Below are 16026 nucleotides of genomic sequence, written 5' to 3'. Positions count from 1 at the left end.
TGGTTCGGTATGCATATGTACCGAACAAATGCAGCAAATGCGGAACCTTTGTGTGTTTCGCCCGAGCAGCATTCGGAAGGGGCGATGAAGCCGCGCTGCTACGCATGTGCGTGTAACGTCCTAATGCGACGCTGGAAGCTGTTAATGTGTATACAAATACAGCACAGGCATTTTTAAAATGCTGCACTGTAATGGATATTTATTTCATTTTTATTTGCTTGAGAGAATCTTTATTTTGATTTACTTTTAAGTAAATTTTAGTTTTTTTTATTAGTAGGCTGCAGCAGTATTAATAGACTTTTTATTTAAGACGGCCATACTTTGTTCAGTAAACCACTGTTTAATAAAGAAAAAAAGAAGCAACTTATGTTTTGTGTCTTTTACTCCCGTTGTACTGAAAATGTACCAAACCGTGAGTTCAAAAACCAAGGTACGTACCGAACCACGATTTTTGTATACCGTTACACCTTCAACCGGTTCAGAGACGTCTCCAAGATTTCAAAGAATCACTAAATGTTAACGTTAATCGGCAGGTGACTCATTATTCTGGGACACAACATGCAAAAAAGTCAATTACATTAGCTAGACGTGTCTAATATATCATAAGGCTGGGTTGTTAAATGGTTGTGAGGCTCAATAAATAAATTCAGGAGATGGTGAAGCCCAATATTGTCTGAAGGCATCATGGTTTCATCTCGTGATGGATCCATCAGCACAGAAAAAAGGGAATTTTGAGAACGTGTTTTTTTGCACAGAGCTTTATGAGGCTTAAAGGCCCATAAGTGACCCATGCACACTGAGACGTAACGAACAGGGCCATCTAGCTGCTAATCAAACACATAGCCTGCCATTTAGCCTAAACGACCATTTAGTCCGGAACTCCGTCCCATTGTCTGAATTTATTGAGGCAATCCTTACAACAGACTGAGCCTTATCCATGTGTATGGAATCACGGGACATCGACTGTGGCAGGTGTTCGGCATTCGGCAGAACATTAGACGTCTGACTAACTGAAAAAACTGCCTCATTTCTGCGCTCTAAGCCGTGAAAATCTATCAATGTGTCTCACTATATTATCTTTAGATACTCGAGTGCAACCCTTATTGGTACATGGGGAAGACTTACAAAAAAGCAAATATGTTATAAAGGAAGGACACAATGGCAACATTTCCGTCTGTATGAAAAAGACATTCTAGGTTAAGGACTTTCAAGAAGAAATATTTCACAAAGATGAAAGCAAAGTTGTTCTCTCACATTTCCTGGAGATACTATTGTTTAAATGAATACAGAAAGGTGTGGAATAATGATTTGGATAATAACTAGTCTATTCTCAAATCAAGATACTGCACAAATGAACAGCTTGGGAGGTCATTTGCTAGAAGTGTGTTAAAATGGGTCACCCAGTGAATGTAACAGCATATTGCTATTTTAGGTACAGCCATTTTTTCTACTCAAAATATTTTGTTTGTTATTTTTTGTTTTTGAACACTGTTGCTGCTTTGGGTATGCTTCTGAGTTTCCATACAGTACAGGCTTTTTAATAAAAACCTATATTTATTGCTTTCTAGATGTTCACTGCATTATAAAACAGCCAGCCAGTGACCTTTAGGTGTAACAGAACCAATAAGATTCCAAGTTAACTCGCTTAATGATCAGAAAAGTATAATTGAACTATGGACTCTCTCAAAGCAATCTGGAGGCATATTCCCTGGATGGAAAGGGAGACCTCTTAATTGGGCTGGTATCGTGGCTGATCCATGAAGTATTTCTGTCATTTAATAGTTTGCTGCAATCATACATTAATCACAATTCCTCACTATGTTGTATATTGTCTTCCAAAGCAGGGTAGACCAGAGTAAAAATAAAAAGAACGGAGCTGAAGAAGAAGGACCAGAGAGCCTGGTGCCAGATCAGTTTCTTAACTGTTCTGTTGTATTCTAGGTGTAATGATTGGTAAGTATGAGGAAACAATGTTGTGCTCCTTCAAGCCAATGTCTCCACTTCTCAAAGTTTAGCCAAATAGCTAACAGTTTCTGATTCCTGATGTTGCATTTCCTTTGTGCGACTGAGAGCTTCCTTGAAAAGAAGGTACAGGGGAATAACATACTGTAAGTGGTTCTCCTTGTCCTTGGGATAGAACTGCCCCTATGCCTGCTTTGACACCATTTATCTCTAAAATCAATGGGATGAAGGGCTCTGCAGCTTTTGAAATTCAAGCAGTGGCAATTTGGGTCCTCAATTCCTCAAAGATAAGGTCAGCTTCTTTAGTCCACTTGAATTTGGGGGAACCCCTTTCTTTAAACATGGTTGTAAGTGGTTCCACAGCAGAGCTTATATAATGACAATAGAAATTGGTGAATCCTAAAAACCTCTGCACATCCTTTATAGTCTATGAGTTAGGCCATCCTCTCTGTGTTTTTTGCCTTCCACGGGTGCTCTTGTACATCCTGGGCACTGATCACGTTGCCAAGTAACCAGCTTTCAGTTTTATGACATTTCTCCAATTTTCCCAAAAGGTTATCGACTAAGAGCTTCTGCTAAACAAGCTATACATATTCTGTGTGGCTTTGGTAATCAGTGGAATGTATTACCATATACACAATAACAAATGTTTTAGGTACTCAGGTGGAATTTCATTAACAAAAACCTGAAACACAGAGGGTGCATTGACCAGGTCATATAGCATTACCAAATACTCATAGTGTCCAACGTGAGTGTGAAATGTCGTCTTGCATTCATCCCCTTTGCGTATCCAAATTAAACTGTATGCACTTTATAAGTACATCTTAGTAGAATAATTAGCTTCCCTTAATTGCTCCAGAGCTGCAGGGCACAGCGGTATAGGGTAATAGTACTTCACAATGACTTCATTCAGATGGTGATAGTCGATGTATAGTGAGAGACTAACCTCCTTCTTCCCTATTGAAGTGTCAGCTTCTTTGGGTAAAGTTAATGGGTAAAGTTAATACTTCCCTTGAAACTTTCTGTATGTATTGTTCCGTGGCTTTAGATTCAGGGTTTGACAAAGGATAGACGTGACCCTGAGGGGGAGCGACTACAAGTCACCAATTGATAGCACAGTCCCATGGTCAGCAGGATGGTAAATAAATGGCTGTCAGTTTAATAAGAACATAAGAACTATACAAACGAGAGGAGGCCATTCGGCCCATCGAGCTCGCCTGGGGAGAACTTAACTAATAGCTCAGAGTTGTTAAAATCTTATCTAGCTCTGATTTAAAGGAACCCAAAGATTCAGCTTGCACTATGTTATCAGGAAGACTATTCCATACTCTGACTACACGCTGTGTAAAGAAGTGCTTCCTTAAATCCAGTTTGAAATGTTCTCCCGCTAATTTCCACCTATGGCCACGAGTTCTTGTATTTGAACTAATGCTGAAGTAACTATTCGGTTGAACAGCATCCAAACCTGTTAGAATCTTATAGACCTGGATCATGTCCCCCCTCAGTCTCCTTTGCTTGAGGCTGAACAGATTTAGCTCAACTAACCTTTCCTCGTATGACATTCCTCTATGACCAGGAATCATTCTTGTGGCCCTACGCTGCACCTTTTCTAAGGCCGCAATGTCCTTTTTAAGATATGGTGACCAAACCTGCACACAATATTCTAGGTGAGGTCTCACCAAGGAATTGTATAATCTTAGCATTACCTCCCTTGACTTAAACTCCACATACCTGGAGATATACCCCAACATCCTATTGGCCTTTTTTATTGCTTCCCCGCACTGGCGAGAATGAGACATGGAAGCATCAACATACACACCAAGGTCTTTCTCATAATCAGCTACCTTTATTTCAGTAGGTCCCATAAAATACCTGTACTTTATATTTCTGCTCCCTACATGGAGTACCTTACATTTGTCTATGTTAAATTTCATCTGCCAGGTATCGGCCCAGTCACTAATTAAATTAAGATCCCGCTGTAGCTGCTGAGCCGCTAATTCACCACCCACCTTGGTGTCATCTGCAAATTTCACTAGTTTACTGTATATATTGGTGTCTATATCATTTATGCAAATTAGGAACAATAGTGGTCCTAAAATTGAACCCTGCGGTACCCCACTATGAACGCAGGCCCACTGTGACATTGTGCCTCATAACTACTCGCTGCTTCCTATATGTTAACCAGTTATCAATCCAGGTCGCTAGAGTTCCTAAAGTACCTGTCGCTTTGAGTTTAAGTAAGAGCTTCTTGTGGGGGACAACATCAAAAGCCTTTTGGAAATCTAAGTAGATGACATCATATGCCTTCTTATCATCAACTTCCTGAGTAGCTTTCTCAAAAAACTCAAATAGATTTGTTAAACAGGATCTACCTCTCCTAAATCCATGCTGGCTATCCCTCAAAATGTTATTTGAGTCCAGGTAATCTACCATTTTCTCTTTGATTATAGCCTCCATAACTTTACCAGTTATACAAGTTAGACTGATTGGCCTATAGTTTGACAAATTACTTCTATCCCCTTTTTTGAAAATGGGTGTTATGTTGGCATGCTTCCAATCAGAAGGTACCACACCTTCAGATAAGGATTTTTGAAACAGTAAAGTTAAGGGTCGGCAAATAATATCCCTCATCTCTTTTAACACTATAGGTAAGATGAAGATTTCTAAACCAAAGACAATCAGATTCTCCACACTGCACAGGTAGGGTAAGACACTGTAGGAAACGGTCCATTCCCCAACCAACCAATTCCTTGTTGGACCAGCAGATAACAGGATTGTGGGAGGCTGAGCTCTACCTCAAAATTAGGAGTATCAATAACCGTGTGATGGATTCACTATGGAGAAAACCCACCTGTAACATTATGGGAAGCATAACCAGATCCAATCCACCGTTAATGGCTCTCACAGCTATAGATGACTGACAAGGATAGAACGGGATGCTCAAGTGTTTCACTATGATCTCACTTGCAAAATTACTAGCCAAGTCAATCACTGCTGCAGCAGAGAGTGATTGCACCATAATAATTGAACTTAGATATGTATTTTCAATGTCAATGTGACAGGACATATACTACATACCCTGGATTTAGTAAAGTGTGTTGTCTTGGAGGTTACAGCTAGCAATATTGTGCCCCAAGTGGCCACATGTATAGCCACAAATGTTGTTCCACTCTAGAGTGGAACTTATCCATAGATAGATGCTTGTCACCAACCTGCATGGGTGAAGGTCCATCTCCATCAGAATTACTTTTTGTAGATAGGAGAGGGTTCCAGGCAAGATACATATGGAAGAGGGGGACACTCTTCTGATTTTTAAGATCCAGATCAAGGCAAATAGCCTCTAGTCCCAATGAGTCATTTCTGCAGACTAGCTTGGAGTAGTGGTAGGGATTAGGCAATGAAGGCACTATCATTCTAGGTGCTGGAGTCCAAAACTATAAAGCGTAGTCCATAGTTGATTTAATCCACTGCCGCAAATTTAGCAGACACTCCTCAGCACTTATGCTCTCTGTGGCATGCTGAACTACTGAAAAATGTTTGATGAATGGAGATAAAGGCCCGATTACAGGACCTTTTTTAGACCAGACAGCTGTCGCCCACAGTAAATCCCTGTCTGTGAGCTGTGAAATCATAAATACGATCCTCGCCCAAATCAACACAAAAATCAGCCGGCCGATTAGTGAATTCCGTCGCTTCACCATAGTCCTTGTTTACTTCTCGGTAATAGTGATGTGTCTGGGGCCACCTAAAGAGATTGTGAGGTGGTGGTCAGGGTACTTGTATGCCCCATCTAAGGTACATTCTTAAGGCTTTTGCAAATGCTGTGTAGCTTCGCAAAGAAGCTCCGCTGTGTCCTTTACCAAGTCTTTTGCAATGATTGAGGGAAACTCCATGGTGGACATCCAAAGAGTTTACTGTCAAAGTAAGAATTTCAAATCAAATCAAAGTCTAAAATGGAAATAGGTCAATCAGTTACTGCAAAATCACATAGGTGATCCAGAATTATAGTCCAGCAAGACAAGAAAGAATAATACACAAAGTAACTATAAACCTAGCTATAGCAGTCAGAGTGAAACTCGAGTTGAGAAATGAAACTCTGCAATACCCTAGCTAGCATAATGGCATCGCTGGAAAGAATCAAGCAATCGGAATAGTCCCTTCGTGATCGTTGGTGAATCCTTGTCAGCAAAGCCTGGTTATTACTGAAATTCTTGACAGTAATGGAGCTTACATTTAGGGACATCACGTGAGAAGACAAAAGCACACAAACATAATTCAATTCAGCTGAGAGAGCAAGGGGGTCATTATTTTTTGCTTCCCTGTTTTTCCTCTTATCTGGCTACAATTTGATCTATGACTTTTGTCCCGTTTCCCCTGATTGTCATTTTAAAGACGTGCCTGGCATAACCAAACAAAAAAAAAACAAATATTTTGATGGAGAGAGGGAGGACCAGCTGCTCTGACCTCTGCTGGGCATGACTGAGAAACAAAAGCACTTTAACATAGTCCAATTACTGTTATTATTGTATCGTTGACCTGAAACAGGTGTCCGTGCACATGTAACTTAATTAGCATTTAAATAGTTTAATATTACAATCAAGGTACAAGCAGAGCTATACAAACTCCTCGCTAGCACTGACTGCTGAGTACATAATGTACACTATATGGACAAAAGTATTGGGACACCTGGCCATTACATTTACAGGAAATTTTATAACATCCCATTCTAAATCCATAGGCATCAATATGGAGTTGTTCCCCCTGTTGGCAGCTATAACTGCGGCCCACGTCTTGGAAGGATTTCCATAAGATTTTGGAGTGTGTCTGAGAAATTTTGCCCATTCATCCAGAAGAGCATTTGTGAGGACGTGAAGGCCTGGCTCACTATCTCCGTTCTAGTTCATCCCAAAGGTGATAGATGGGGTTGAGGTCAGGGATCTTTGTGGGCCAGTCAAGTTCTAAAAACACCAAACTCACCCAACCTTGTCTTTATGGACCTTGCTTTGTGCACCAGGGCATAGTCATGCTGGAACTGAAAACAGCCTTCCTCAAACTGATCCCACAATGCTGGAAGCATATAATTGTCCAAAATGTCTTGGCACACATTTTGGACAATTCTAAAAGTTACTGTGGGTATAATGGCCAAGACTCCCGATACGTTTGTCCATATAGTGTATGTTATGTATTCAGCATTCAGTGCTACGGATTAGTTTGTACAGTTCTGCTTTGGCTTGATTGCAATGTTTAACTATCTAAGAGCAAATAATTCTTTTGTCCATATAGTATAATTTGGTGAGGCACTGAAAGTGTTTATTTTAATATTCACTCTGCAAGCAACATTTTTACATTTCCGGACACTATTCGTGAACATACGGCTAATTTGCCTCTAGTTACCTTACATTGAACTCTGCACATCATACTGGTGTATTTTCACCCATAACTACTGAATATTAAAGATCATTCATTATACAAGGGATTTAGAGTCATGGACACTTCACAGCTCTGGAACTGTGCAAGTGAGGCAGCAAGACACCTCGGTGTCAGAGCCAACCCACGTCATAAATGCAAGCAAGGCAGAAGTGCAAACAGGACCCCCACCAACGCCCCCAGGCCCCCGCACTGGGGGAAGCGAAGGGCAGCTGGGGGCAATGGGACCGCCGCAGGGCTGGCGGACAGACGCAGGAAGGAAGGTGTGAAATTGCCCCCTCTGGCAAGAGTTGCTGATGTGTTATGTAGCCAGGGTGGTGGGCGAGAGAGCCTGGGGGGGGTGGGGGAAGGGGTTTGGGGGGGGCGTCAGTATGTGGGACAATATTAGAGCTGTCATAAGCAGCTCCAGAAGGGGATTAGTGTCTGCCATGATAAGAGAAATGGCTGAAAATGTAGAAGGCAAATGAGAAGAGCGCAAAACGCAATATTTTTCCCCTCGCTGTAATTTTACGTCTGAAAATGACTCAGCAGACGCATCCTCTGTGTAGCGCGACGTTTATTGAATATTTATACGACGTTTGCTGGGTTGAGTGTCCTGCTGTGGCAGACTGCTCTTCCGCAGCTCAGTTTTCTGTAGCGTGACTCGGCAGGCCTGCGGTGTTGCTTCAGTCTGGCCCGGGATTGGCCGGTCTTCCCGCGTCGGGGGGGCCCCCAGTACAGACGGAGGTATGTGGGTGACGAGTAAGCTGGCTCTCCCCCGGGACCATTAACGTCGCTGCGCTGTGCTGCTTACAAATTGAGGGGAAATGCAAAATGAATCATGTTACACAGCACAGCGGAGCCAGGGGGGAGAGGGAAAAAAACATTGCCCCCCCCCCCCCTTCATGTCACATGACAGGTGAGACATCACGCCACTGTTAGCATGTAGCACCTGTGCTGTGGCTTTCCCAGGAAGGGTGTTATCACCAGGACGGAAAAGAGGACCAGCGTCCCAGACTGGGAGAGAGAGACGGGAAGGAGGGAGCCAGATCTGCAAGCCGCAGGCGACATGCGTGAGGCAGAAACCTCGCTTGTTTTCCAGAATTTCGCTCCTGTCCTTTGGTCCGACCCACTAAACACAAACAAGCACTTCAAGTCGTGAAGACGCCTACATAATATGTGTCTGCCTGGAGTTACTTCCTGGTCATTTTTCAGGTCCCCACAAAGATCTGTGAATGCAATCAAAAAAGTAAAAAATACCAAAAGTATCATATTTTTTATGGCTACTTGTTGTTAAGGTTTGGGCTGGGTCGGGGTTAAGGTCGTCATGTTGGGATTAAAGTTTTCCCCATAGAAATGAATGGAGAGTCCCCACAAAGATATAATCACAAACCTGTGTGTGTGTGAGACTGTATGTTTTGGTAGCTTATTAGTTCTCTCAGATGTGAAAATACTATCAATTTTTTATTACAAGATACACATGGTTTCCGCTTTCCTGGGGTGGGGGGGGGGGGATAGTTAGTACCTATTTGAGGCTCACATATATAACGGTGCAGGTCCTGCTGAAGAAAAACAAGAGAGGAAAGCAAACAGGACAGAGGATGCTGGGAAAATAATGGGAGGATGTGACACACGCCTTCCAGGTCCTTCCCTCGGGGCGCCCCCTGAATGAAAACAAATAAATAAATGACAGGACAAGAGTGAGGGAGCGAGGCGGAAGGGAAGAGTGACCTGTGAATAGGAAACAGGCAAGCTGAGCGGGAGACAAATCAGCTGCCCTCAACCATTTCCATCAAAGGAGGCAGTTTTTGAAAAGGCCCATCACCCAAACCAACTGTCCATGTGGAATAACAGGTTATGGCGGCAGAGGGGGGGTGGATTGGCCCAGTATGAAAGGCTCTAAGGAGCCATGAATCGTCCCCACGGCGACAGCCCCCTGGCCTCCTGCAGCCCCCGGCTCCGACGCTTTGACGCTGCAGTCAACAGAAACTGTACCGCTCTTTCTCCCTCTCTGTCCCTCTCTGTGTCTCTCCCACTTGAACTGGGTCGGCATGGCGACAGGATTGCTTGCCATGTTGGGCTAAGGACCGCCTCACAGTTCCAGGGACGTCTGCAGAGACTGATTCTGATTTCTGTTCTGCTGGGCAAGTCTGGGCACGGCCAGGGCTGAGGATCTCCACCGACGGGCCGGCGTTTTGCCCAAAAGCCAAAATAACCCGATGGGCAAATTCCCTATTTGTATAGTTACAGCTGTGACTCCCCCAAAAGATAATACAGCAATGGGCCTGTTGGGCCCCCATCCATCCATCCATCCATCCATTTTTCATACCTGCTTGTCCTATGTAAGGTTGCTGAGATCCAGAGCCTATTTCAAAAGTTACAGGCACATGGTAGGACCTTGAACGGGGCACCAACCCATCGCAGGGTACACACACACACATACTCACACACGCTCACACACACAAACAAAAAATTTGGCAACTAGTCTTTCAGATGTTAAAAAAAACATCCGAAAAATGACATCCTTCGTGATCTTCAGCAGAGTCCCGCTCGGGCCTCGTCTCCGCCGCCTCCTGTTCCGAGCACAGCCCAGAAATCCCGGCTGCAGTGATTATGTCTCATCAAAGGGCCGCCGTGCCGAGCGTAATCTCATTTCTGACGTGCGACACGCAGAGGCTGAGAAAGGAGAGGTTCCTCACAACGCTTTTCCTGCATCTTCCAATGTTAACAAACATCTCTGTGATCAATATAGACGCAGATAAGAGTCAGACAATTATAACCAGCTGCAGTGAAGGAAGAGGTGCCATAATAATGAGACACATATCACGCATTTCTCCATGTAATGATCCATCTGTGTTCCTTTCCGTTATCCAGTTCAGGGATGCAGCAGTTCTGGAGCTTATCCCAGTCAGGACATGATGTGGGACAGGAGACATGCTGGACTGGGTTCCAGTTCGTCAGAGGACACAGAGAAACACGCCATAGTCAATTTAGAGTCATGAATTCACCTGACTGTATATCTTAGGAGGAAGGCAAAGTATCTAAAGGAGCCCATATATTTACAAGTGAGAAAGCAAGGTCAGACAGTCCCTAGAGCAACTTGGGGTTAAGGGCCATGCTCAAGGGCCAATAGTGACATCACTCTGCCAGCCATGGGACTTGAACCAGCAACCTTCAGCTGACTGGTACAACGGGAGATGATGGAAACACCACACTCACAGCCAGATTTCGAACCCTCAGTGATACACTGAGACAGCAGTGATAGCCACCAAGCCACCCTGCATATAAACACATTAACATTTGTGTATTTTCCCGATTATTTATGCAGTGTTTTCGAAACATAAGTCTCAGGCCTTCGCGACATGACTGTCTCACAGCTTTCCAAACAGTTCCTGTAGGTGCCGTGAGGAGGCTCCGCCGTAGTCTGTCCGTGGATGTAGAGTGAAGGGAAACGCAGAGGAGGCAGCCCCAGTCCCTCGGCCCCGAGACAGGTGGGCTGAGAAGAAAGCAGAGAAAGGCCTTACATCACCCTGCCCCCCGCCTGGCAGTGCTGAAATGGCCCCTCCCTCAATCTCCCTTGGCTCTGTTAACGCGAGACTCCCCTGCAGTCAACTGATGGACTCATTTGTCTCGTCATTCATTAATTATTCCTGTCGTCCTTGATGAACCCAAGTTGGCCCAATTCCCAAACAATCCAGGAGCACCGAGATCAGGTTGCATGCCAAACAATATTCTTATAGGTGGTTTAATGAAGGGAATTTTCAACACTCAGATGTGTGAGACTGCATCCCTTACCTCTAAGAAAACTGGGCTCCAGGAATCTGCCAGAATTTGACAATAAAAACAAAAGGTTTATGTCAAAACAACAGATTTTTTCTCCTCTGAAACAGGCATTATGTGCGATGTCTGACATACTGCCCGGGATTTTGCTATGCCACTTTCTACTAGGAGGTTTTGTGGACAGATAAGCTCCTCGGCTGGATAAGCTAGGTCCAGCCAGCCTTTTCAGAGGTCCGACACACCCTGCACCACCAGAAGGCCTTCTGAAATCCAAGGGGAAATGGGTGGTGGTGGGAGGGGGGTACTTGAAGGTCACCGATTCTAGGATTCAGCTGCATTCACATGATATTAGAACGGGCCACCTCTTCCTCAGGAAATGGCCCTCACTGGTATATCAGGGATAGAGATGATATACACTCCTGAGAGAGGCGCGGGACATTCTAGTACATTCTGTCGCCCGTGTCGCCGCATTTTGGAAAACATGGGGGAGAACTTGGGTTTAATATAACTACGGATCTTTTTCAGAGCTAATACGTGATCTGCAAGTCAAGGCGAGATCGGGCTCTATTTCAGTCTGGGCACCTGCACCTGAAGATGCAGACGCAACCTCATCTGCAGCCTTGGTTTCCCCGAACAGCAGGAGTCCAGGGTGGTAATCAAGCAGAGGTTTCATTAAAGCGAGCTGGGCTGAGCCTTTAGCTCACAGCCCAGCGGAACTCCAGAGACCTATAAAAAAGCCTCCTGGCGTCTCAGGTTCTGTTTTCAACTGCTCAGGAGAACCGGGGGGGCTGGGGGGAGCACTAACTGTAGCCCCAGAACCCACCGTAGGCCACAACAGCGGCAACATCCTACGCAGATAAGAGCGGACAGCCTCCTGTCTCCATGCCACATCACCCGGGCCACCCTTGTGTGGGTAAACACATATAAATAAAACACACATGACACCCACTGCCCAAGCGATGGGAGAGGGGCTCACATGGACAACGCTCATACACACTGTCACACATGCGAACCGACAGCCATTGGATGCGCACGGAGACACCAACACGTAACACACAAAAGTATACACACAAACGAGGGCAGAAAAACATGGACACACACAAGATGGGCTTCTGGGGGACAGAGAGAGAGGGACCCACACACAAAATGAGCGAGGGAGCAAGTGACAGTAACACACAAAGTGAGATCAGAATAGAGTGACAGTAACACACACAAAGTGAGACAGGGAGAGAGTGACAGTCACATGCACAAAGTGAGATAGGGAGAGAGTGACAGTGACACACAAAGTGAGACAGGAAGAGGGTGACAATCACACACACAAAGTGAGACAGGGAGAGAATGACAGTCACACACACAAAGTGAGACAGGGAGAGAATGACAGTCACACACACAAAGTGAGACAGGGAGAGAATGACAGTCACACACACAAAGTGAGATGAGGAGAGAGTGACAGTGACACACACAAAGTGAGACAGGGAGAGGGTGACAGTCACACACGCAAAGTGAGATGAGGAGAGATTGACAGTCACACACACAAAGTGAGACGGGGAGAGAGTGACAGTGACACACAAAGTGAGATGGGGAGAGAGTGACAGTGACACACACAAAGTGAGATGGGGAGAGAGTGACAGTCACACAAAGTGAGACAGGGCTAGAGACAATAACACATGTACATGCACTGAGACAAAGAGAGAGAGGTGATTACCCATATACACAGAGGCAACTGGAGAAAGAGACAATCACATACACAGGCACAAAAAGAGAGAAAGACAAATGCACACACTCCACTCCCTCGCTCAGTTCTCATTTGGCTCTGCTCTCTTCAGGCATTCTTCCCAAGAAACCCCAATGCCAGCTGTCAGACGAGCGCACATCTGTATCTCAGCTGCATCCCCTTATGCACCACCCCCCCTCCAAAAACTGGGCTCCCGGCCCCACCCCAAGTCCCCAAGCCGCTACATGGATCAGCTGTTTCTTATTTTTGAACCAAAACTGTTGTACGTGGCAGCTTCTGCGTCGCCCAGCGCACATGGTTTGGCCGCCACGGGCTTCTGGCTGCATGCGCACCTTCACGTGGCGCAGCCTGTCACCGCTGTTTGCAAAACAGCAATTATTATCGTTATTATCATTACAATTGCAGATACTCCTGTCCAAAGAGGTTTGCACAGCTTTGCGTTTTATGCAGCCCGATATTTATTCAAATAATTAGGTCTCCAAAGTCACACCCATTTTGGAGCTTGGACATTTTATTGACAAATTAAGAGCCCTTTCATAGCCTTTTTTTGTGCACAGCGCATGCAGATGTCCTGCCTGGTATGTTCCATTTTTACATACAAACTGCCGTTCTGAAATTATTCTCTATTCAAAAGTTTTTCCAAGCATCATTATGCACTACACCAGTGATTTGATAACCAAACAGACAAAGAAGCTACAAAATGTATACCAACGAATCATTAGCAAAAAATATTGATGCGGATGTACCATTTGCTTAGAAAGGTCCTCTCTGCTTGAATTGGCATTCAGTAGAAATAGAACAACAGTGCCCTCTAGTGATACAAGTTACGTCACAGAATTCTGCTTCCAATATTATATAAAATACAAAACTAAATACAATAAAAAGCTAAAATAACAACACTCTCCTATAGTAAAATCAAAACTTAAGGCCATGCCCTTGGCGTTTGTAGATATAACAAACTTATACTCAATAATAAAAAAAGGTTGAGCAAACTCAGGTACTAGGCTAACTAGTGCCACCTGGTGGAAGCATTGCGCTTGTCATGAAACGTAAAAAGTTTCCCAGTACCGGCGGAAATGTAATCAACTCTGAAAAACGGCTGAACTTTTAATTAACTTATGAAAGTTTTTTAAAATCAAATTAAAATTAAATAAAAATAAAATAAAGCCGACATAAATCATAATTATATATTACATTGGCACTGGATGTGATGTTGTCATGTGCCAGAAATCGACAGACTGTTTTCATTAGTTTTAGTCTTCTAATTAAGAAAATGACAAAGGATAACAAAACGTTCTATCCTATATATGAACATAAATAAAATACAAACACTTCTCTACTTACGAACTTTCATCTTCCGAACTTTCAGACATACAAACGAAGAGGACTGTAAGTTCAAATTGTTTTCCTTGGGCTCTCATTTCCAGTCCGGAACATCAATTTTTTTATTTTTTTTTTGCACGCCAATTCCGCCTAGTATGACTTCTGGCCGCTACTCCCGCCGCGCAGCAGCGTAGCGTGCGGACTCCCAGCATTCTAGTTCTCTCTTTCTACTTGGGTATATCCATAAAATGGTGTTGAATAACGACTTCCGAACATTTCAAAGTTACGAACGGCAGTTCGAAACATATCTCATTCGTAAGTAGAGGAGCGTCTAGTTTCTCTCTGTTAGATAGCTTATGTTTTAGTGAACAATTAGAAAACATTATGGAGGACAAGGGACGTGGCTACATGTCACAAATGAGGAGCGGTAATAGTCTGATACTTAACCTAATTCGCTTCAGTAAACATACAGCTGAATGAGCATAACTGAGAAGCAAACCAAGTGAGTCAGGTGCAGAAAAGGCATTACAGTGATTCGGGGTAGGGCACTCAAAACATAGTCATAAAGAGAATCACATTCTGAACCAGCAAAGAAAGAGAACAGAAATTTTCCAGGTTTCAGGGACAGAAACAACTCTTGAGCCGTTTGATGTGATGTGATGTGATTCTTACGAACCTGCCAAACTCTAAGAAATGTACTCACTAACATTCCATTAAGCACTCTATCTATCTATCTATCTATCTATCTATCTATCTATCTATCTATCTATCTATCTATCTATCTATGTATCTATCTATCTATCTATCTATCTATCATGTATTTCTTTGTTTTGTTTCCCAGTGCTATCACAAGGCATCCAACACTCATCTCCCTTCTGTCCCGTAAAAATGTGGCAGTGGAAGTCCTAAAAGGAGTTTCCTCTGGTCATGCTACTGAAAAACAGCTCCAGCACCACAGAAATTTGCGGATGAGCCGGTGGTGTTAAGTCTGATCTCCAGCGTGGATTAGACGCATGCCCGGATGAAGTGGAGGAGCTGTCTGTGTGGCATCAGGCTAACAATTTATATCCGAAAGCCTGTAAGACCTAGGAGATTGTCATAGATTTCAGGAAGGAGCAGGAGAGGAAGTACAGATCCCATCTCTGGTGGAGAGGATCAGGGTACAGGTACCTCTGAGGACCTGACATGGACTAACCACATATCCACCTTGGTGCAGAAGGCCAGGGAGTGACAGTGTCATCTGAATATATAAAATCTCTGCTGTTATGAAGGCAAAGGGGACCCAAATGCAGAGCACGGGGTGTTTATTCTGACCCAGCTTGACAAGCGGGGTCTAGGTTTGAGTCACGGAGCGGAAGGTTCGGAAGCTGAGGGTGGGCAGTCCTACAAGAGCCAAGGGGCAGGTTCAACGTGAAGGTCCGAAGGGATCAGGGCAGGAGAGGAAGCATGCGGGCAGGACCGATGGATCTGGGCCAGACAAAAACGCGTGGTTGTCTAAGTAAGCTGCATCAGGTGAGAATAATATCTCACAGTGAGTGCGAAGGCGATCTGGGTTTTAAAAGGAGCGGATAGGTGCAGATAAGCAGGCATTCCCACCAGGGGAGCGGGACACGTACAGAGAAATTAATTTGTTTACTTGAGATGCTGCAAAAATAAAGGAAAGCCGTAGCACAGTAGATGCATGTAAAATGTGCATATCTACCACACATAGAAAATAACAGTGAAGAAAATTAAATAGCAAATAAAGTAATCAGTATACAAAATATACATTTAAACAGATAGAGAAAGGAATGTGCGGCATTTAAAAATAAAATGACTGG

The 16026-nt window shown here is 44.0% G+C and overlaps 1 long non-coding RNA gene across 2 annotated transcripts; it reads right to left on the bottom strand.

Moving 5' to 3' along the window:
- Positions 1-7930: 7930 nt before the first annotated feature.
- LOC111860669 (uncharacterized) lies at positions 7931-14623 on the bottom strand. Of its 2 annotated transcripts, XR_002842074.2 has the most exons (3): positions 14228-14623; positions 8321-10864; positions 7931-8174 (listed from the first exon to the last, which is right to left on the bottom strand). It is a non-coding gene; the product is annotated as an uncharacterized lncRNA (long non-coding RNA). The 2 variants fall into 2 exon arrangements; XR_002842073.2 differs by having other exon boundaries at positions 7931-10864.
- Between the last annotated feature and the right edge of the window lie 1403 nt (positions 14624-16026).

This window comes from Paramormyrops kingsleyae, chromosome 23, assembly GCF_048594095.1.
Source record: "Paramormyrops kingsleyae isolate MSU_618 chromosome 23, PKINGS_0.4, whole genome shotgun sequence".
Taxonomy (NCBI): domain Eukaryota; kingdom Metazoa; phylum Chordata; class Actinopteri; order Osteoglossiformes; family Mormyridae; genus Paramormyrops; species Paramormyrops kingsleyae.
The sequence above is the reverse complement of the archived record's forward strand: the minus strand, read 5'-3'. Positions and strand labels throughout refer to the sequence as shown.